This window comes from Rhinolophus hipposideros (assembly GCF_964194185.1).
Source record: "Rhinolophus hipposideros genome assembly, chromosome: 3".
Classification (NCBI taxonomy): domain Eukaryota; kingdom Metazoa; phylum Chordata; class Mammalia; order Chiroptera; family Rhinolophidae; genus Rhinolophus; species Rhinolophus hipposideros.
The window spans coordinates 55703485-55729020 of NC_138049.1; the positions used below are offsets into that span (position 1 = coordinate 55703485).

Consider the following 25536-nt stretch of genomic DNA (forward strand, 5'->3'; position numbering starts at 1 on the left):
TCTTATCAGATGGTCATGGCAACACTTCACAACTAATAACAAAGACATGTTTAAAGGTATTTAATTAGCAGAGATCTGAGAGGTGAAGGGGGCTACTACTAGAGAAATAATTAGAGAGAAAATGCTTGAATATGAAGAGTAATTATAGGTAGGGGCAAAAACATAACATATGTGCTAAATTATAAGAGTACCATAAGCAATGTGAATTGCATGAAGGAGCAAACCTAATCAGTTAAAATCTGGGCTCGTTCTGTGACTGCAGTTTTGGTGGGAAGGCACTAAGTTGCCCATACTTGTGTTACTTAGCATCATTTTGGATTCTACCTTAGAATTTCTAAGATGTCAGGGGAAGGACCAGATTATTCCATCATAACTGGACTTCTCCTGGGAATAAATCCTGAGTGCACATTAAAAATATATATATTTTCTTTAATTTATTTTTTTGAGAAAGAATACACTATTAGGAAATGCTTTGGTTATTAAAAGTCAAATATAATACCTTTTGGTTAATGAACTAAATATTTGCATATATGCATAATATGCATACATGTATACAAACATACATGCATACATACATACATACATAAAGACTGGCTATGCTTTCAAAATAATTGCATAATACTATATGTCCATAGTAAAAAAAAATTCTCACACTTGAAGTTGTATGTTTTAGAAGCAGGTTTTATAATTCCTCAATGTGTTTAAAATATTTCATGAAATTCTACTCAAAATTTTAAAGAAAAAGTCATTTGAGTTAACAGACTACAATAGCATTATTTTGAGTTAATGGCAGATAAGTTTCCCAAGCCCAATTCTTCTAATTTCCCAACATTCTGATACCATTGGTACACGACAACCAATATTTGTCAGCCCCCTCAGGCTCCTGGCTTTTATCAGGCAACAGCACTAAGACACCTTACAGCATTCACCAAACATGATCTGAAAATATTAACAGTGGAAATGTCTTTCCTCTCCTTAACACATTAGGTAACAGGAATTAGTCACTTATTTAATTCCAGAAGAGAAACTGATAGTCGCCTTCATTTCCCCATGCCCAGCAAGTGAATACTGAGGGAAGTTGGGTAATGGCTACATAAATAATTCTAGTGACGCCTCTGGTCTGTAGGTCTCATCGTCCCTCACAAACCGCATTTTGTACAAGCTTTCTACTAGAGAAGTATGATACTGGAGATCCACCGTCCACCACATCTATCAGCGCTAGGATAGAGTTTATCTGATAAACAAGTCATTTTTGGAAGCTGCAGATGCTCCCACTGTGAAGTATTAAATGTGGCCCTGCTTAGATACATAGAATGGGGTTCCGGTCGACTGAACGCGGGCTGATAAGCTCTGCACAGCTCAAAATGCTGTTTGCCCACATACTAATGTTAAACAAAAGAACCGCAGACTGCAGAGAAAGGATGCGGGTCAGACCAGTAAATTGCTTAAACCCTTAGGCAGCCTTCTGAAAAGAAAAGGCATGAAAGAAGCTGATATGAGCTGTTATGCAGAATTCTTCTGTTTATTATCCCTGTTGAGGAAATGATGGCAAGTGTCTTGTTAAACTCCATATTCCCAATAAGGCAAGAGGACTGACTGACTCCCTCTAAACAAGATGCAATATGCCACTGGTCATCACATGAGAAACCATACATCTCTTCTGTATTATTTCTACATTATGATACAATAAAAAGACACTACTAAAGCCGTACACATGATAACCATAAATGCTGTTAAATTGTGTTCTAGTATTACTGTACCTGATTTGTCACTGTGCAGTCCAAACTAATAACAATCTGTCATGGGAGAAATCCATTTTATATAAAAATTTCACAATCTTCTATTAAAACTTTGTTAGTTTAATTGTGATGACTCAATTTCAAATGAATTGCTGAGACAGTTTAATAACACAATCAGAATAAAATACGTCACTGTGGCAACATGTAACCTTAAACTGAGTAGAGCAGGAATATAATTTTATTAGTAAAATTCTCCAGTGGATAACATGACAGTCACTGTTGAATCTGCCCCATGTTAGGGATTTGAGCTGGGGGAAGGGAAGGGAAGAGTCTTGAGTTTGCCAGACTTTCAATACTTCCCCTCAGGTCTGACCCTTCGAAACAGCATCTTTTCTGAAAGCAGATTTTTCTTTTGCTCAGTCTTGTCTCTTCCCTCTCCTCCCACAGAGACACTCCCATTCAGATTCATGTATTGGGACAAAGGAAATGAGGGAACATCTTCAGGCTTAAGGAAAATCAGATGAGAGAACCCTAACAGATAAGTAATCTATTCACCCAAGTCACAGAACAAGAAAAGATTTGGCAGAGGGCCACTGTCCAGGAGAAAGAAATAAAAGTACTTGTCAGATGGATAGTAGACATGGTGGGGTTATTATCACTTTGTGAGGTGTGTAGATGTCTAATCAGTGTGTTGTTTCGTACACCTGAACTAATAATAATAAAAATAAATAAATAAATAAATAAATAAATAAATAAATAAATAAAAGTACATGCAGAATAAAGAAAAACACACACAGGTTTTTCTATGTACTAACAATAAAAATTGTACTAACAATTGTACTAACAATAAAAAAAATAAAAATTACCCTTTGCTTAAAAGTAGTATAACATGTCATTGAGTACTACTTTGACATTTCCCTGTGGCTTTTCTCAACAGGAAACAGAAGAAAACATTTTTGAAACTGTTGTGCTGAGGGCTCAGTGCAGGAGGCCTGTCCATACGTTGTCATCAGATACTCTTATGATTATAGTCAGGCTTAAAGGCACTGTTACCTATAGCAGCAACAGGTTTTTAGTAGGAAGAACTACAGTTTGGTCCAAATCTTTAAAAAAGGAAACAACAGAAATTAAAGATACACACACACACACACACACACACAGAGACACTGATAGGATTCTCTCATGTTACAAACACCTTTTAAAGAAAATGGAAGTTGATTAGATCTATCCTTTAGGAACGTAGAAGCTGAGAAATATTTGTGAACAGAGTACTGAAGTAGTAACCCTGTGAGCCCAACTTGCAAAAGGGACGTGAATGTGGAGCTGTAGGTTTGCCCACGGACACGTGACTGGAGATTGTATGGACTCATGATGACCAGGAGAGAGCTCAGCTAACTACAGACAACGAAGGGAAAGGGAGAGGTTTACGGACATTCAAAGCAAATTCAGCTCTAGATTAACAAACAAACAAACAAACAAAACAACAGCTACACACACAAGATTCTGTGTGTCACACTGTGACATTGCAACTCTAGTGAACGGTCCATGGAGGGAGCTGTTGACACAAGTTCCTGTGTGGAGATAAAATGACACCATTATATCCATCTGAAAAGAAGACGGAAAAGGAAGAGAGCTTAACTAAATAGCATCTTTGAAACGATTTGGGAGACAAAAACTTTCCTTTAAACTACAAATCTGCTCTCCCAGGGCATCACCTAATGGAAATCCCTCCCAGGCACCTCGACTGGCCTGTCTGTGTGTGGATCAGAGCCCCGGTGTCACAACTTCTGTCTATTCAGAGCAGAGGCAGATATTCTCCAAGTCACACAAATAAATTCACCCCTCCAAAGAGCAAAGCCCAGGCGAAAGTGAGTTAACCCCTGCACTGCCAGCCATATTATTGTGGTACATACTTTACTATAGGCAACACAAGGTTAGGTAAATAGATTGGAGGGGTGCTATCATCCTACATGTTACTCTGACCCCTCAGAAGGGACAGAGGATGTGGGGGGAGTATCTTTCGGCATAACGTCTATCTCCAGAACGCATAATGGGAGCATTACTTCAAATAATGTTCATTTTACACATTTTCTTGTAAAGAAGTTTTGCAGAGTAAGCCTTTCTTTTTCTTCCAATTCCTTGGCAACAGACATTGGCAGGTCTCGGATGATAAAAGTGGAAGATTTATAGATGTGGACTGAGGACCCTAGCTGCTCAAGATTTCTTCCCGAAAACTCTCACGCACCTAATCTGGAGGATCCTTGGGGCACAGAATTCTGCCCTGCAGGGCCCTAAGAGCAGGCGGACTTCAGCCGCCTTCTGCTGCAGCTGAGCTGAGGAAGACCTATAGGCAGCAGCATACCTTCACAGTGCAGTCGGTAATAATGACATTTGTTGATGCTTTCTTTACAAAATTGCTGACTTCCGCCTCCTCCCCTTTAGCTCTTTAGACCTCTTTGTGTAAGATGGTGAAAGGCTCAAATCAACCAATAATATAACGTAACTTCGTAAACTTGAATGACTTTGTATTAATTAATGTTTTGGAAGATACGACTTTTTCTTTTTAACAACACATGCATATTTCCTTTTAGAAAACCTACCACAAAAGCTATTATCTGAGACAGAACCTTTTTAAAAGCACAAATATTGAAATTAGATATTCTTCTATTTTATAATTTCTGTGAAATTTATACTCATATTCAGGTATTATCACAAAGCATTTCATCCTTAGGTCATAAATGTTATATATATTTGAGGTGTGAAATATATATATATATATACATATATATATTTATATATACATATAATATATGTAAATATATAATATATAAACATATATGTGAGGTATGAAAGAGGCTCATGAATAAACATTTACTAAAAATAAAGAATATAAAAATAACGATATTAAAACTAACTTTGGCCCTATGCATATTTGGAATGGCTCTAAGATTTTTTTTGCGTTTGCTAGAGTCTTAATACTTTCCCATAAGTCTGACCCCTTAAGAAACAGCATCAATTCTGAAAGCAAATTTTTCTTTTGCTCAGTCTCCTGATTCATCGTTCCATTGCCTCTGTGTATTCAGCCCCCTCATCATCCAGAGTCTACTTTGTACAAATAGACCAGAGAAGTTCTTTTCCATGGAATTTTAGGAAAAAGTCACAAGATGGTGAGGTCCCTACTTGAGTCCTTCAGGATTATCTTGAATTAAAATGCACCTATGATTATAATATCACATTTATCCTCACAACCAACTTATGGTGTGGGTCGGAAATTATTAATATCAAGATTTTACATGGAGAAACTATGGTAAGAAATTAATATCCATTAATTAGTGATTTAATTAATTAATTAAGAGGAATGCTTTTTATTCTGTTCATAGTTTTTCAGTAGCTTTTGCTTTTTGCAGAGTAACTTCAGGCCTTGGGGTAACTCCCAAAGATTACTTTTGATGTATAATCTAAAGTTGGTTCTCAAAAACATGATGCCTAAGTGTTATTCATTACACAGCATTAAAGATTTACATGTTGATCCGTTAAATTGTGTTTATTTTTTAATAAAGAATCCTTCAATATCTGGCTTTCTTGTATCTGCATTGCTGAGGTGAAGTAAGCTAATTCGTCACTTTGCATTAGCATTAACTATTGCTCTTTTAATTACTTAAATTCAGCCATGCATAAAAACAGATGAGGAAACTTATACAATGAAATAATAAAATAAAAATAGGAAAAAATAAAAGGAAGAAAAGTTACTGATGAAACATGTGGTAACTTGCTGTCAATGTAAACTTGTTGTGACACCAAATATATTTCTAAAAGAGCAACAAAATGAGCAATATGTTTTAGGCTTTACTCACATTTATATATAGGTTGTGTTTACATAGGTTAATACAATATAAAGGTTAGTACTGTGCCTTTTGGAATCAGCAATATTTGTATCTTTAGCATATCCCCCCTTCTTAGCTATGTGCCCTCTTAACCTACTTGACCTCTCTGATCACAGTTTCCTCACGTATAAAATGGTCATGTGATACCTTACCCATAAAGCTGAATGTGAGAATTAATTGATTAGTTAATGTGACTAATACATGTGGCTAAAATTTTATCAATTCAGATAACTAAGGATTTCATACTAAATTAACCTGATACTTTGTTTTTATTTAGGACAGGCTATTGTAGATTAAAAAATTATTGGATCCAAAAAAAAACCAGAATTCATGCCTATATCCTTAACATCCTTGATTATTTTTGGAATGAAAAGTTTTAAAACTGTAATGGGAAAGATACAAAAGAGTTATCTGGCTACTTGGCTTCTGGCCTTAGTTCCTCCTTAGAAGGCTCCTGTTCCTCAGTGGCCTGCTCTGCAGATCCAGTGCTTCTGACATGCTTTCCGGCAATGGGATCTTCCTGCCAAGTAAGATCTTTCCCTTTCTGGCATACTCTGAATATGGGACAGACATATTTAGGAATCCATTATTTTGGTTTGTAGGTTTATCAGACAAATAGGAACCTTTAGGAATAAAAGGGGGCACTGTTGATAACTACGCTCTGATAGCAGGAGTAAATTGAGATTATTCTCTAGCAACAGGGACATGTAGTCCATCTATTTATAGGTATCACTCTATTGGTGTGTCATTTGTTTTAATTAATAGTTGAAATAACATGAAATGTTTTTCCCCTACTCACATGCTTCTCGCTTAAAAGTAATATGGAAATTCTCTTTAAAAATTAGTTTAAGTGGGGGCCACCGGTTAGCTGAGTTGGGTAGAGAGTGGTGCTCTTAACAACAAGGTCACTGGTTCGATACTCACATGGGCCACTGTGAGCTGCGCCCTCCACAACTAGATTGAAACAACTGCTTGACTTGGAGCTGAAGGGTCCTGGAAAAACACACTTAAAATAAATAAAAGTTTTAAAAAATTTATTTTAAGTGAATTTCAAGGAACTACCTAAACTGGTAAGTAAATACTACTTTAGGGTCTGAGGGACATCTTTGTGGTACAGAGATTATTTTCTACAATAGTATTTTTTTAAAGCAGAGACCTGTAAAGGTTTGTCTACATTAATTTGGTAATATTGATACAATTATTCATAGAAAAGGAGTTTGCTGAATTAAACTAAACACGAAAGCATCCTGCCATTTTTAGACAATTTCAAAAGGCCGTAAAAGTCTGACATTAATACTTATTGATTTTTGCCCTAATTTAAAAATGTAAGCCATTATAGAATATCGACAAGGCTTTTATTTTTATCTCTTTGGTGATATCTCCATTGCCTCTACTTACACAGAGATCCCGGACTGATGCTATGAAATTCTGTTGCGTTAGCAGTGATGCAACAACATACATTTCTGGCCAGATGAGGTTAACAGAATCAACTCATGTGAGCTGCAGAAGCTCTTCTAGTTGGGGACAGGATCATCTTGCCATCAAATGTGACCTGACACGCTCAACAACAGTTGATATATGTGCAGTAGTTACTAAGGCTAAACTCTTGATCAATATGTCAGATTTCAAAAGCGATTGCAACAAAGTAGACTCTGGATTATGAGGAAGCTGAATGCACAAAGGCAATGGAAGGACAAATCAGGCAGGGCTGCCTGCATTTTGCATGTCAAAGGACAGAGCTCATGGTGCCAGATCTGCAAATGCTCCCAGTACTTAGGAAGGCAGTAGTCTGTGGATCATTTGGTGGGCTAAAAATGTTAAACATTACAAGTTAATTATTAGAAAGAAGAAGAAAGAGAAGAGGAGCATGAGCACAGAGTTCTGTAAACCCCGGTAATTCTGCCCAGGCCTGTGACTTGCTCAGACCTCACCTAAGCACCCATTAACATGATAATGCGCATTAATCCCGCCAAACACAACTCATCTGTCATCCTCGGTGGCAACCCATCTGTGTGCATGTTGAGGGGGAAATTCACAGTTTTAGCTGTCGAGGGATTAGTTTCAGAGGAATGGCTGATTTTCTGTAATTCTTTGCTAGGAAAGCACTCACTTGTTTGCATTTATTGAAGCACCTATTTACTTTTCAGCTTTCATCATCTCACCACCATCTTAAGCAAAAGCTAAGCCCGGGGTGGATAAATGGCAATAAAAACATTTCAGGACGATCAAGCTGAAGCCTAATTTAGTTTTCTCTCCAAGTTTGATATTATTTATTCTTGTTTCTTTGGCTGATCTCAGATATTCCTTCTGTCAGAGCAAAGGAAAAATACGTGCATATGTTTATATCTGTATGTGTTGTTCATTAACAGGCTATGCTCTTTATTGCTTTTATCTAATTGATATAAAATGGGTGGAGAAAACTGTGTATGTTTTATTATCATACATATGCTCTGTTGTGTGAACAAGAAAGCGAAGTTACCGCTTCCAAAAAGCTAAGAATGAAAAAAAGTCCCCCCCCCCTTACTAATTGTTTAAAAGCAACACAGTGGTTTCTCTCCATGCCATAAAACCTTATCCAGCTGTTAAATGGCCTGTTCTTTGGGCTATATATACTTTGGACAAAACTATACATGTGTAATTAACAAACACAAACTTCCTTCTAATGCAAACCTATGAAAATATAAGAATGCTGACAAGAAAAATACCATTAAAATGTTTTGAGGGTAAACCAACTATTTCATTTCGTGAATTTGGTGGAAAGAAAAATCAGTCAGTCAGAAGGCATCATGACTGATTGGTTGATGTAATTGTTCACTTTTCAATGGGTTATATTGGAATGATCCAGCAATGACCTGTGTTAAGGAAAAGATGCAATTAATGATTCAAAAAATAGACACTATCATGCAACCAGTTTGGCTGATTTTTCATCAAAATGACCTGTCTTTTAAACTAACCAGTAAGTTTATTTTTAAAAAATCATACTATTCTATATTTGGGCACAGCCAGACATTTTGCTGTTGTTAACACTTATAAAGGCAGTTAATCTCATTTATTTTTGTTTTCCTAGTCTACAGTGTCCTAAATTGTGGCCTATGGGATGTTAAAAGATCTTACATGCAAAGTGCTCCATCATATAATAATTTTGGTAAAACTGGTTTAAAGTTAACCAGGTTAATTAATGATACGACCTCTTAGCTAATGACTTTCATGTATCTGTATATGGGAAAATCATGGGGAAGTTATTTTACATTTTAAACTGTTTTCTCATCTGTAAAGTGGGCTAAGAGAACAGAACCTCAAACTAATGAATGTAGGCAAAGCACAGAGTAAGCACTTAATCAGTTAGCTAACATTGTTAGCACATATATTTTTTCCAAACACATCTGACAAAAGTATCTTTTCTCCAAGTAACATTACTTAGAATTAAATTTGTAGAACTCACTCTTGGAAATGTTGCTTTAGACCAACATTGCAGTATTTCTATTGTAAGAAATATCAACTGGAAGATTTTTCCAACTAATAAACCCTTGATGTGAAAAGAGCTAACAGAATGAATGTTTTTAAGTTCCTATTTTAAAAAAAAAAAAAAAAAAAGACAGTTAAAGCGCATACATTCAAGGAAAAAGGATCAAACTACAAAACTTGTTACTTGAGCAACTTTCTTTTAGGTACCTGGTCCTGAACATTCATTACCACCTGTCTATCACACGGTTAAAATGGAACAGATGTTAGAAAGCTGACAAAGTAAAGAAAACACTACTGTTTAGCTTTCTTTTTCTTTTTTTCTTCCTTTCAAGATGCTACTAATGGAAATGACATAGAAATCTGTGTATGGCAGCACTTCTGAAAAAGAACATCTATGTAAATAGAGCATGGAGGAGGCATGAAGGAATCCAGCGAGTTCCATCCTAATAGCCCAAATTTGGCCCTCAGATGTGCGTGCACGCACGAGGTAATACTGAATTTGACAGAAGCTGTGCAAACAGTCCTAAAGCAAAATGAGTCCAATGCTTGATGCCTAAAGACTTGGAACTGCAATTTCCAGATGAGATAGTCATAGAAAAACTACTCGGACACAGAGGAAATGTCCTGTTTCATCCTCAGTTAGACCACAGTGACATTTTATAAGAAAGAAACGTTTAGAATTTTTAAGTTTTTTTTTTTTTTTAAATTTACTATTAGGAAGCTAATGACCAGATTTCAAATTTATGAAAATAGATTAAAAGTAAATTTTGTGAAATAAAGCACACTTCATTTCAATCTGTAAAAATACGTGGGTATTTGTGATCTATCAAAGTCAGGAAAAGATTTAAAACTTGTGTATGTGTACAGAACTTCAGCTCCACCAAAGTGAACTCAGTGCCTTTGCTTGAATATGCAATGGTGCAATCACTAAAATAAATGTACTTGCTGCACTCAATTAAACATTGTATTGTACATGTGTGTTTATTCAATTGTGTGACGATACAGTGATTGAAACACACACACTCGGTGCATTTGTCTCAATCTGTAGTGCATTTATTTAAATGTGAAATCAATCATAGGCCTCTGCTTTTAGTTTTTCCTTTGTATTTTTAGAGAATACTAAATAAAAACCATTGTGTGTATGCTGTGACATGGTGGAGAACTGAAATGCACATTAAATAAAGCAATACAAAATGGGAAATTTCAGGGAAAGAAATTATGCAACTAATATGTGTAAATGGGTAACTGCTGTCAAGTCTATTACATAAGGTCACAGTTTTATGTTCTGAATGCTCCTGTTGATAAACAGCTTGTATGTATGGTGATATTAATACATGTTTAACACTAATTAACAAAAATGATGTAAAATATATTCAAACTATATTCAGATATTCAATTCATTTTGTGTATAGCTTTGTTGAATCTTGTTCTATATCATTAATTATTTTAAGCATGCTTATTATTGTATTTATCAGACTATTCTATTGTCTGAATGTGTTGTGACTCTCTTCCTCTGCTTATGTCCGTGAATTCTTACTCAGAGTACAGTCTGTCACATTTTGTAACTCGCAGAGTAACGTCATCTCCTGTAGGGCTTTGTCTGTGCCTATTGTATGTGGTCTGAGTTGAAGGTTATGTCCCTCCAGGGCAATTTTTCCTGCCTGATGTTCTGGCTTGGGAGCCCAAGTCAAGGGTTTCTTATTCTCACAGAACGGTTTTCTCTCCATCTAATCCTGAGGCAGAGAAAGACCAACTTCCTGCGCATTCCATACTTTTGCGCATGCTGTTTTCCTTACCTAAAAGGTGTTTTCCTCTTGTGCTTGACATGGTCAACTCTTCTCATATTTCATCTCTCAGTTTATATTTCACCTCTTTAAAGAAGCTGTCCCGGAAGACACTTCCACTCTTTCTTTTTTTCATTTATATATTCATTCAATTAATATGCATTGGATGTTCATAATATTCCAGGTATTGGAAATTCAGGTTGAATAGGAGAGATGTAATCACTATATCCATGGAAATGATAATATAGTGTTATCTCCTTATTATATCCCTTATATAGTACACACTGTAATTTGCAATTTTTCTACTCGCTTACATTTTTTCTTTCTTGCTACATGTTTCTTAAGGACCATCACCTTCCTCTCTTGCTCACCTGTGTTCTCCTCAACACTCAGAACAGTGTCTGGAACATAACAAGTGGTTCAAAAAAAGTCAGATTAATTAATTAGTTAAGAGAAGGACACATGAATTTAGTCCTTGAAATGACCCAAAACAACCACTATTGTTGCTAGTTTATAGTTAAAGACACAAAAGCTGAGTGGCACCAATAGCATGTCCAAATTACACTGCTGGTCAGTTATGGGGCCAGAGATTAACATGAAATGCGTGTAACTCGGAGTTTGCACTCTTATTCATAGCGTTCTGAATTATTTCATTGCACATCTGTGAGAAACAGCAAGTAGTTAAGAGAGTAACCTCTGAGAAGAGCCAGGTCCAAACCTTTCTTAACCTTCCTCATCTATATAGTGGAAATAAGAATAATAATAATACCAGACTCATAGATACACTGTAAACATAAAATAAAACAATAGATGTAAAGTGCTTAGCACAGTAATAAATATCACTACTGTTGTAGTGATTATTATTACTTAGGAAAAAAACTACATAATTGTCAGAGGTGTCTTCTGTGTGGAAGTTATTTTAATTACATCCTTTCGATGAAAAGTCTAGAGGTCATTTCTTATATGTTTATTGTACCTAGATTAGCATGTACAATTGCATCATTCCTCAAATGGCATGTTATCTATATGTGTTGGGTAGATGGATAAATGGAGGATGAAGACAAAAGGGAATTCTTTTCCTGAAGAAAGAGGAGACGGCAAAAGATAAGTCCAAGCTTAAACACTATTTTGAAAATTATTAAGCAAGCACAGTGCGTTACAGTACGTTAAACGTACAGCCTTACAGTACGTTTAAATACTAGAGTGCAGTGTGCATACTGAGTCTAGACACACTGTCTATGGATCAGAACAGTCCAAAATTTTAGGCCAGAATCTCCTAACTTTCCTATGTAAGTCTTGTACTACCCAATGCCTATAAAACAGGGCTACCATTACAATCAGAAAATACAATGAGGATACTTAACAATGCATCTGACAAGGCCATTGTCATCACTGAAAGTAGATTTTAAAATGTAAGGCATTTTGAGATTTTAAAATACTATCCACGTTGGAGTTTTAATTGATAGCAAGTCTCTGACTTAAGATAAAGAGAAAAGGACCCAAATGTAGTCATGACTTCACTCCCACTTATTTGAAAATTTCTACTTCCTCTAAATTCAAGGAAGAGGGTAGTTAAACATGGTGGTAGGAAGCTCAAGAGAAGGCCGAGAGGGCACATGAAAGAATGGGACTTCAGTGAGGGTGATCCAGAGAGCTCCGAGGACCAAAAACTCACCTAGTCTCCTAGGAGCTTGAACTACTCCCTGCCATTCACTAAACCTCAAATAGGCATGAGATTATCCTGCCATCATCTGGCATGGGTTCATTATAGGCTCCTGGCAGAAAATACATGCCTTCTTCTGCATGAAGGACAGCTAGCTACCTGACCAACAGGACCCTGGCTGTCAAGCCCAGGAAGACCCTTATAAGTTTAGATAATGTCTGCCTTGCAGCTGGGGAGTCCAGGATAGAAACAGTCATGCTTGGCAGCTTATTTCCATCAGGACAAGAACTCCTAAGTTGACTCTGAGCTCCTTTATTTGTGAATCCTGTTTAGTTTCTGGACACCATCAATTTTACCCTGTACAGATGTTTACTGCTTGACTACATCATTGTTGCCTGATGCTGCCTACATCACACTACACTGGTACCAGAACTGCCTTCCTGAAATGCTTCTGCTCAAGTCTCTGATTACTGGGGTAATTATATCTTCCAAGTGTGTCTGAGACAGTCTCAAATTGCATCTATTGTCCCTGTGTGATACCCACAGCTCTCCTATTTCTCTCAAAAGAGTCCTGATTTGGACCATAAATTATATGATCATACTGCTATATCCTGACTATAAGGCATCTGCTTTCATATTCATTCAGTAGAGAAATGCAGCCATAGCCATGTATGTACATCAATCACTGCTTTAGGCTATCCAGGAAACTACCGATGATTAAAAACAACCACCACCACAACAGGAATTTGACTCCTAATGCTACAGCATTTATCCATAGCTGATATACTATATTTTCCTTGCTTATTTATTATCTATCTTCCCTAACTGAAATATGATTTCCATAAGGGCAGGAACCTTTTCTGTTTTGTATACTGCTGTATCCCCACCACTTAGAAAGTCAGCAATCAATATTTTTTTGGCTAAATAAATGAATGAAAGAAATGCAAGAGCTGAAGTAGCAGAATTTGAATCTTACCATGATCTCAGAATATAATGAGGTCTGTACGTATACTGTATTTTACAGTTCTAACACCAACTCTATAGTGTAAATATTACTTCTCAAGATGAATGAACCAAGGAAGAGCATAGATAAATAATTTGGTCAAGGTCACATGGGCTCAGGATTCTCTTGCGATTATAGTGCCCGAGCGATTAGATACCATTGAAGCTCAGTTGAACCATACATCCTATTTTTTCATTTTCACATATTTTGTATGAACAGAAATAAACGATCCCTTTTGTTTTGTTTTGTTTTGTTTTGTTTTAGCAGATTAGAGAAAGGTGACATTTAGGTAGAATTAAATACTTTGTTTCTGCAGAGATATATTTTGATTTTTTTAAAAATATCAATAAACTGAAAATCTGTCATGCTTCCAATTCTCGCGAGTAGTTAATGAAAAAAGCATATGCCTTATTTCAGTTTTTCTCGACGACGGTTAAAATAGCCAACACTAAATCAGGCAGTGTTGACTGCACTATCACCATCTTGCTGGTAGACAGTGGAAGGAGCTGTTAGTACATGCAGCAGCAAGGTGTGAGCAGCCTATGGCAAAGCGGAGGAAGCAACCAAGCATATACCACACTTGGATCTCTCCTCATTTAAATGTTCTGCCATTTTATTATGAACTTCTCCTACCCTGACAACTACTTCTAGTCAATTCTAAATGATATCTCTCAAAGATTGGTTTTGCATGTCATTCAGATGAAGTTGAAACTACCTGTCCAAGCCCCCAAGGATTTTCCCTACTCCTTTTCTTTTCTCTCTAGTCATTGTCTCTTCTGACCTCTTCGCCTCCTTCTCACAATCTCAGCCATCTGGAACCATTTTATTTTTCTCTGACAAGTGTCATATCTTACTTAAGACTCTCGTTAAAACTCATGTCTTCCGAGGAGACCATTTCAAGCTTACTTTGATAGATGTGTGGGCATTCAGGTCATGACATCTACCACTTCAGAGATAGCCAGGGGCTGATGGCATGAGTGTTCTGTCAATTGATCCTTCCTTTCTCACTACCTGATGTTCCCAACCCTCCAAAAAATACCTGATAAATCAAAGAGAATTATTTTTCCATATAAGGGAAGAATCCTTTTACTAAAGAGTTTAGGTACCATAATAGTCCACTACAAGAAGCATCAAATTTCTCCTTGAATAGTTGAGGAAACAACTATTCTACCTTCAAAGGGAGGCAGCATGTGGCATGAGCTAAATGCATGCCTTACATGTTTGTCTCTCTTTAAGTATCAGGAAAACTATCTCACTGAAATTCTTGAATGTACCATTTGAGTCTGTAAAGTTCCATTGCGCAGATCATTTAACACAGAAAACCAAGGCCTATTACAATTTCAATAAAGAATCTAATATGTATAGTGGGACAGGCACTAAAATAAATAGGTTTCATAAAACCCTGACACCAAAAGATGTAAAGTGAAAGAATTCCACGGCCACATGATAGTAGAAAACTCAATAAACATGTACTCTCCATCTTGGAAATGTAAAATGAACAGTAATAGAATAAAGCCCTGAGAAGTCCTCTCCAAAAAAAACTCTATTACTGTCTTACTCAATGTTTCCTAAATTTGTTCCATCAAAGAATCATTTTTCTTTAATTGACATAGCACCCAATGTTATATAGCAACAATAGCTTTCAACAGAACACACTTTAGGAAATATTGACTAAGAAAAGAAAAGCGGGAAAAGACCTCTAAAATAAATGAAGTCCAGCCCATTGATCTCATCAATAAGAAAACTTAGACATAGAAAGGACGTCTTGCAAATTCATGAAACAGTATACATTTTAGTTTATCAGCTTTCTTGAATCTCCATTCCCCGTGCCAATCAATCCTGCTTGAGTAACTTCTCATTGCCCAGCCCCCGTCATTTTATGTCAAATATCTCAAAATTACCTTATTGACATAGCTTAAAATGCACATTCCTTAGCATGGCATTCTATGGCTTGAGAGAACTGAACACGTAATTTCAGTGTCATCTAAACGTGCCCAATATTCTGACTAAAGTGTAGAGCTGCTTCCCAAAGACACAGTGCTTTCTCACTCCTGGCGATTCTGCTCATCTCCATTACCAAATCTTACCAATCCTTTGAGGCCTTTTTAATGGTATTTTCTTCATAGGGACTTCTAGGATTTCCCTAGCTGGGATTTTATATTCACTTGTTCCTAAAGCCCAACCTATGTGTACTTGAACTTATTAGATTTCATTGTGTGTTTAAGGTCTTGTCTGATATTCTCCGTAAGGGCAGGGTCTGCATTTGGTTCATCCTGGAATCCTGTTGCCTAAAGTAGGTTCATAGTAAATATCTGTAGAGTTAATCATATAGTTTACGGTCACGCAGACATGCAGTGACAGAGTGAAGACTACACCTTTCAGGATTGGTGGTGTTACTGATGAAATCTAGGAAAAGTAATGGGAATGCATATATTGGTATGATACTGTACTATCAGGTTTTCATAGGAATCATAACATACCATCAATATTAACATTGCTATTCACTCTACTTAATTTTGATAACACTTCAGAATGAAAAATAAAGATGTGTGAAATTACTATATAACTTACAAGATGCTATTTTGGGATGGATCTTATAAAAGCAGTAGAACTGTGCAAATTATTGTTTCTATAAATAAGCAATAGTCAAATGATGAAGAGAGTCCAGTGGAAGGCTTGGAGACAGACGTCAAATTTAATCCCTTCTTAGGGTCATTCTATGACCACCATTAACTCTTTAAGCCTCTGTTTCTTTATCTGTAAAATGGCAAACAACATTGATTGAGCATTATCCATGTGCTATGTTTCATGTATTTAACCAAAACTTAGCATATACTGTCTCATATGATTTTCGTAACAAATATATGAGGTAGCTAGTACTCCCATACTCTATGTAAGGAAACTGAGGCTCAGAAATCATTCAAATAACATGACTAACGATACACAGTTAGCTACTATGTATCAGAGGCAGGATTCAAATGCAACATCTCAGAGGTAAAAGCATATTCTGTTTCTGTATTCTCTACATCAAAAGTAGTGGTGAGAAGTAAGTAAAAAGATGCATTTGAAATTCCCTAATACAGTGTGTCTCACACTAGATTTGCTCTACAAATGTTCCTCCCCTTCCCATTTTCTTTTCTGCTCATGGATTAATGAGAATTGCCTCAAAACAAGAATGAGAAGACCTGCATTTGAGGACAGTTCCTATTACCAAGTGGGGATAACAAGACCACAACTATGAAAGAGCTTTATAAAACCAAAAAGCCCTCATGAATGCAAATTTGTGTTGCTCATTACATGAACGATCAATAGAGAATGTACTTGCTTGTTTGGCATTCTAAGATTTGGGTTTCCCAGAGCTAAGTGCCATTTTATGTTGAGGGTGTAGCTCTGCATAATATGCCTTAAATCAACTCATCTCTAGGCAAAAACTACTAAAATTAGAAATCATTATCTTGACTTTTTTCCTTGCCAACAGTTAAGTTCCTAAAGTCTAAACTGATTTTATCCAGGTGGTCTCTGACTAGCCCAGCAAGTTGTATAAGTATCCACTGATATTACTAGTTGAATACCACAAGAAGCTATCCTGTCTTTGACACTTTGTCATTCACATTCAGAAATTTTCTGTAATTTGAACTTAAGCTAATTGGTCCTTGAATCTAGATTTGGATGTTCACAGAAATGTAGAGAAATTCAAAGCTCATTGCTTTATTTTCTGGCTTGTTTTATCTGAGGGGTGGCATCTTTCCTTTACACACACACACACACACACACACACACACACATACACACACACACATGCACACAAACAAACACCACAGATCAATGAAGTGCCAAAGATATTCAGGTGTAATGTGAAAAACCCAGCCTATCATCTAAATGTTTAAAAAATATCCAGATGCTGGATATAATGCAGACAAAGCATCTGGCAGATCAGCTTAGTTTTCTACTTTACATCAGCTCTTGGACACGGAAGGACAGACTAGGGCTATACTTAAAGATGAACAACGAAAATGGTGTCAGAAGTATTGCTAGTCCTCTAGAAAACACTACCAATTCAATAGGTCCCAAGCATTGTTCATGTTCTTGAGGGAGGAAAACAGAAATTCCAGAGAGCAATGATTTTTGTTTGGAACTGCCCACTTTAACACACTTTTCATGGACAACTTTTTTTGTTTGTTTGTTTCCAGACACATATCGTCTTAAACAACACTGAAATTTTAAGTAATTGACTCCTGCTAGCAAAATTTTCGATTCAGATTTAGAGTCAATTATTTAATAGAAAAAAAAGTCAGATCAAAAAGAAGAAAGCAAATTATCTTTGACAGAGTGAAAGCGTGCGGGATCGTCCAGCACCAAATGACAGATCAAACAGTTTCTATGAATACCTGTGTCCCTCTCCCTTCTCCGCTTCCTCTCATGTGATGAGGCACCAGGTCGTATCCAGGAGCACAGGAAGCCCATCAGTCATCAGAAACAAGGCTTGTTTGGAGTCTATTGTGCAAAAAAGTAAATATTTCTAGGCTCAACTATCACTTTAAAAAATGTATAACTGAAAGAAATGAACAAGTCTTTTTCTTGCTAGCTAGTGTATCATTCACATATTACAGCACTGCATTTTAAATATTATTTTTCTTTCAAAACATAACTATATAATACTTTTAAAAATCTAATCAATGTGATAATGCTACTAATACTCCCCTCCTTAATATTCATAAGGCAGATTTGTTTGCACATTTAAAAGTTATAAGTGGTATAAAAATGTCCTATAACAAAGCAGTGAAAGGGACAGTGAAAAAGAATGGATACAGCAAAATATTATTTTGTTAACAATAAAGTATCCACAAAATCACAGTATACATACTAACCTCTGAAAAATTATTAAAGGGTGCCATGAGATAAAGCAGGGAAAATTGGTGAACAGAAAAATCAGACACTCTAGAAAAAGCAAGGAAAAAAAGATGGGCATGAAAATTTATAGACAGTTTGAGGGTAGGTTTTCAAAGTGGCATGTGACAGAGCCAAGCACAAATCCTCTTACTTATTAACGGGATTTGTCCCTGTACCTGTCACACATCGCTTTGAAAATATCTGCCTCTGTGAAAGGTATACTGCTTCTCTCCGTCAGTTTTACTCTTAAGAGACTAATGTATAATCTCTTTAGTTTCATCTTTTGTATTTCTGTGCATATGACAAATTGTTTTGAACACTCTTCATCCATACACATAAGAAGATAGGCACTAAGGGCTTATCACCAAATACTTAAAAATCCCCGAGATACTATTTTCCTCATTGGAAATAATTGTTCTATTAAAATGATCTCTAGATTTATCATTGAAAAATTTCCAACTAATGCATTCATGCCTGGATGCCATAAAGAAATTGTTCTCAACCTTATCAGACTCAATGCCTCTTTTTTTATAACAAATATTTTGTAACCCATTTACAATATACTGAAATAAAATTTGTAGATACTGTAACCACTCTAAGCACATAATTAAAAAAAAATCAAAACAATACCCCAAGTACAAAATAAAAGAGAAATAAAAAGAAGTTCTTCATAATAAATGGAACAAATTTTGAAGTGTAAATACCTGAGCACTGTTACATAATGAAGACTTAAAAAAGCTGAATGCTGATGTCTATGCAGAGAATTTTGTAAATTTATAAATGCATAATCTACCAGTGTCATGCAACACACTAACACAAAGCAACTGACACAATGCGACAAACACCATAAAGAGAGTTGCTATCCTTGACAAACAATGGGTAGAGTTCTCAATTTACATGATAAATTTTTGGAAAAATTGAGTGTATATTTAACAGTGTGAAAAAACCTTTCATAATTACATGAAATAGAATAGAAATTACGTAGAAACAGATTTTAATTGCAGATGATAATGAATGGATTTTTCATCTTCATGAACATATGTTGGATACTCAAAAGTCCAGCCCGCATAGAACTCTCCTGCAAGTTGCAAATGTCTGCCACTCTTCAGTGGTGGTTCTGGCCCCACTCCATCCAATTTTTGTAAAATCCTAATACACCCTCACAAATTACCAAAATGCTCTTTACGGTGTGACATTGTCCCCCAGTGACAACTACTGCTATAGAATTATAGAATTGCTAAAACAAATAATGGCACTCTTTTTGCTTTTATTTTATTTTGCTTTTTCTAAGGTAAAACAAAGCTTGTTTTTTAAAAAAATTCCACCAGACAATTCACATTATGTTTACACATTTTGTGGCAGAAGCACTCAAGAGTCTCCTGATCCTAAGTTTTTGTTAAATAGAATGGGCTTCGCACATTGATCGAATGAAACTTACTTAATGGAGTATCACAAATGATAATGCAGAGTACTTCACTTACAAATAGAATTAATTTTGTTCTTAGGAATTATATTTCATATGCATAAACAATTAATCCAGATAAAAAATGTAATTTATAAATCATAGGGAAAAATAAGATGCAGAAGGAAAGTGGGTGAAAAGAAATAATGGTGCAAGTAGTTGTTTCAATTAAAAAAAAAGCAACAACTTTGCCACATGACGTGATATGGTGCTAGATTTATTATTCCTTTTATCCATTTATCCTTAAAACAAGCCAAGCAGAGACATTTACCTTAGAAATCTAAAGTTGCTTATTTTTGTGCAGTACAGTTCTATAGAACCATGGATTGATGGTTTCATAAGGTATCAGTCACGCTTCCATAGCATTTGCTGATATAAATATAAAAGCTTCATTTTAAAGGATAAATAAAGCCACACTATTATCTAAACAGGGTAAAATTTAACATCCTTGTGGTTTGTGGAAATTTTTGATGTGCCTGCTGGCTTTTCAATAAAAATCAATTATGCCTTAAATGCGAGCGGTAGTCAACATACTACAGACTATAAATTCAATTTCATACTCAGAAATATGGATTAGCTGAACTTGATGCCCTTCCATTGATTTCAGAAAGCAAAAGCTGATAAGGTAAATAATAGTAAGAGGCTTTCTGACACTCCACATCAAGTTCCGGATTTCCATATTATTTTTGTAAGAACTTTGCAGTCACCACAATATCCTTCTTGTGAAATATGTATGATGAATAGATATTGTATGGGTTGCTGATTCATCTCTCCTTACAGAATGGATATTTGGCTTTCATAAGTCAGGAAGAAACTGCATAGGGAAAAGATTACGCTTATTTCCCCCGGCTCAGTGCAAGGTACGTATATGTCAACTGATTGTGAATAAATTTAGTGGGTAATTAGAAAACACACAAATTAAGCACTGAGATTCCACCTATAAATAAAAATAGTATAAACCAAGAACAAATGGATACTTTTCAATTCTTCAATGTCATATATATGTACACACACACATATGTACGTATATACATATACACACATGTGTATATTATATATACATACATATGTGTGTGTGTGTATATATATATGTATATATATATATATATATATATATATATATGTATGAGAGAGAGAAAGGAAAAAAAGGAAAGCATTCTAAAAACTGAAAAACCTCTAGTCCTTCTGTTCACTCAAAAGAGCACCTTAAATTGGCAAGAATCTCACGGAGGGGGATATCATAAAAGGGGAGGAAAATAAATGATTTGGTACTAAGAAATCTAAGGAATAATGATGATGAGAAAGAAATTTAGAATAGTTTTCAGCATAATAAGAAATCCAATCACATCTGCAACAATTTTCTTTTCTCCTCCTTTAATGTGCAGAACATTTAGGTTTTATAGAACTGTTCAAGTCCACGGTTTGAACATTTTATGGCTCCACCATTTTCTTCTGCAGTAAGCCTAGCATATTCAGCTTAAATCCCAGATAGTTCTTAGGAAGGTTTAGTCCACATGGCCTGGTCTCACCTTTTGTCAAGATGAGTTCCTGCTTTCCTGACACAAACAAGGTTTGCTTTGTCACACATTCAGCATGCTAACAGAGAAAAGCTATGGCTGATATTAGTCAAAGATATACGTTCCTTAAAAGAAGAGTTTCCTGTGGGTGGCTTCCCTAGAAGCCAGTACTTTTGAGAGTTCATATAATCATTTGGTAAGAATCCATGGCGTATTGCCTCTGCTCCTCCAAAGAAATTAATTAAACCTGAATTTTTCAAGATAGAGGTTAAAGATCGACTTCATGTTGTTTAATTTACTGACATACAAGTAGTTTTATTAAAAGATGTTAAACATTAAAGTAACATATAAAATGCTATAAATACTAAATGAGACATATCTTAAAGAAAAGCATTTCCAACACTAAATATTTTTTTATATGTTCATCTATATAGTATCTATTACTCATCACTATCGGTTTCTAGAGAAAACATAGAGAAAAATAGCACTGTGGTTATTCTGGGTTCCCTTCATGAATGACAAACTGTTCATACAAGAAAAACATAAAATCACAAAAGAAATGGTACAATCTCATTTCTGACTTTTTCAGTTATTTATTGTCTGTGAAAAAAGTCAACAAGCATTTCTTTCTTGCAACTCTGAGGAATCCATGTGTATGTATGTTTATTTATAAATATATATATATATATATATATATATATATATATATATATTTTTTTTTTTTTTTTTTTTTTCATAACAGGGAATCTAGGGGCAAACATATTTTTCAACAGTGTCTTTTCATGTTATTTAAATTTACGTAAAGAATACAACTAGAAATTTTATTTTTCTTATACCAATATATACTCATAAATCTGTAAAACATGAAGTTTCTGATAAAATATTTACTATGTGAATTATAAAATTTTAAGTTTCAGTGTATGAAATAACACTATCTTTGGAAATAATACAAAAATGCCACTACCAACAATTTTCATCATATGTTGTAACGTGACTGTAGCATATGAAGAAAAAGGCATCGCATTGTTTATGAAAAAACAATTCTTGTAGATACACTTGGAAAACTGCAAACATTCATAAACAGTTACTCTTTGGGGATAGAGAAAAACTGCCATTAAACAGGTGTTAGAATTTAAATGACATCTCATTAGTGACTTCTTTTTGCAGCTCTGAGACAAATAAAACCTTCATTTAAAAGCATTAGTGCTGTTCCTAAGGGTTTCTGGTATCATAATGTTTTGTTTTATGAAGATATTTAGTTTCTTCCAGCATTCTTGCTTATTTATACAAAATGAACCAATTGCATTGCCAAGTTTAGCTGAGGGTGAAGTCAGGGAGTGAATAAGGCCTTAGCAGGGCTAAATACCCTTGCCCCTCCCTGCACTTCGGTGAATCTGGGAGGTTGGAAAACAGTGTGAGAAACAAAGGTATTTTTGAGCATCACTTCCAAATAGTTAGTCTCCGTGTCCTTTGCCCTTTGTTAAAGAACAGTCAAAGAAAACTCACATTTTCTTGATGTCAAAGTCATTCACTATTTCTTCCTCTCAGTGTAAATAACATATGAGACTTTTGTTATAATTAAAGAATTATACCACAGTGGGTAGCTATTGAAAACTTACCTTGCTAATTAGAACGTTTACGCATATTGTCATTTTACACTATTCCCACAGAGACAATTATAGGTCCCTAAATGTGAACCCCCAAAATAGCACACAGAACACCAACCCCAATAATCAAGTGAGGCCTATAAGAATTCACTCATTTCATTGCCTTGAAAAGTTACAAAATTCACAATTTAATTCAGCTGACTGGGAACCTCGGAATGCGATTCATTATAATTCGATACTGTAATGGGGAAAGCATCTGCTAGGACAAACAGCAAGGAGACATAAACTTCATGTAGTTGCTTCCCTTTAAAAATACTAATTATTATTGAGTATTGGATATAGGAAAAGCAGTTACATGTTTTGGAAATGTAAAGACAGTTAGACCAGATCTGGCCCAGAAGGAGCTTAATAATAATTAAATGGGAGCAAACATGGTGGAAAAAGAAGGGATAACATAATCTGCAAGTATCTGTATGATTAGGACCACTGGACAGTTAGCAAATGCAAGGGGTGAAGTCACAGAAAAAAAAGATGACATTGGGCTCAGAGAGTCAGAAGAGGAGATGGCATTTGAAATGGATTTTACCGGGTAAGGAAGTGGATAGGCTCATGGAAATACAGGCTATGCTCAAGGAATTTGCGGGCAATAAAACTGCAAGACCCTAGGGGCCATCCTAAGAACATACCCTGAATTTGTTAGGGAGAAGGAATCTGAAACTTTTGGGAAGGACAGAGATATGAGGTGTAGGAAAATTATTGTAAAGGGGTGCAGCGTGAGAAATTAAAGGTGGGGGAACTCCTTGGAAGGCCGATTTTGGTGGCAAAATCGGAGGCAAGAAGTCTGAAGGCCTGATTCAGCAGATTAATAATGTGAGAGCCAGCAGGGGAGAAGTTATGGACTTTGCAGAGTTATATTCTACTCAAAGTGGCAAATGATTGAAGAGCCAGGAGCTCGTAGGGATTCTGAAGCTCCTTCACTGGGTGGCCTAAAGCAGAAGGGTGTGGTGGTTTATGGGAGATGGAGGAGACGTTTTGGATATATTGAGTACAAGACATTAGCAGAGAATCTAAGTAGATAAGTGTGATGTGACAATGCTGGTAAATTTCCCAATTAAAAGGTAAATGTTCAGTAGCTTTCAATGCCAATATATTAGATTATGAAAAATTATAGTGTCACAGCATACACAGAGGGATTGAGAAATAGGTGATTTCTGATTTAGAGAAAATCTGAGCTTTATGAGACTATTTTTAATCCAATATACAATGACAAAAGCGAGGCTACAGACAGATAATTCTCTGGGCTACACTTGCAAGCATATATTTGTGTAGGAATGAAGCCACAGGAGGCAACAATATCCAGAGGGAGAAAGTATAGAGATGAACAAAAGGAAAAAGGTGGAATCATGGGGACATACGTGTACACAAGCCACACCTGAAAACCTGAATTCAATTTTACAATGGCCTAGGATGTATTCAGTTACTGTTATATATTTGGTGAATAAAAATAACAGTAAGAAACGATGAAATTACTTATGTAGCATTGCTTATTGAAGTAATTGCTAAATATATCCCAGTTGATTTTGACAAGGTTATAACACTGTGATCATTACAAATTATCATCCAATTCTCATTTAATCACAGAGCTTAAGCAAAATAAAGAGGCCAGGAAAAAAGGGGGAAGAACAGAGAACCAAAGGCAGTTTAAACACAGTAAGTGACATTTATTCGAAAAGAACAAGTTGCAGGCTGCAAGAAAAAAGAGATGTTTCAGCTGAAATCAGCTTATATTACAAAATACATGACCCTGTGACCTAAACATTGGAACACTAGTCTAGGATAACTCTAGAACAGCAGAATATAAATATGTGTATGTGTGACATTTAAAACATATTCCCCTTTGAATATAATGAATAGGTATGCTTTCTTGTTCATTGGCTTTATTCTCGTCCTCATCCAGGAAATGAATTAAAAATTTATGGGAAGGATGAAATCCGAGAGAGAGAAGAAAGGTACATAATAAAAATGCTTTGGACACCTATAAACAACAATTTGATCTTTTTATTATGGCTAAACCTTAAAACTACTTCATCTTAGCTACCCTGGGTTTCCTCCTTGCATTTTTCTCACTTCCAGTCTACCTCAGGCGCCTTTACCTTAACACACCCATCCTTCTCTCAACACCAGTGCACACAGGTAATGATGGTCTTCCTTTATTGTTTACATATTTATGTAAATCCAAGTCAACATATAACTAACTTCTAATCCTCATTCACTTCTCTTGTACAGATAAAAGGAAACGTTAATCATTATTATCATGTACTTTAGTGTCTTCCAATCTACCATGACTTTCATATGCATTATCTCATTAGATTTGTAAACTGTGAATTAAAAAAAGAAATGATTCTCTCTGTGGCTATTCTTATTATTTCTTAGGTTTTGCATATGTCTATTGGTGAATAAGAGATTTTTACCCATTTCATAGCAGAATTCGAGGCGTCATGGACCGGATGGAGATGTTTGAG

At 35.6% G+C, this 25536-nt stretch overlaps 1 long non-coding RNA gene across 1 annotated transcript in view; it reads right to left on the minus strand.

The window, feature by feature from the left end:
* Window positions 1–25536, minus strand: part of LOC308494108 — an 84451-nt gene that overhangs the window by 43377 nt on the left and 15538 nt on the right. The window lies entirely within an intron of this gene.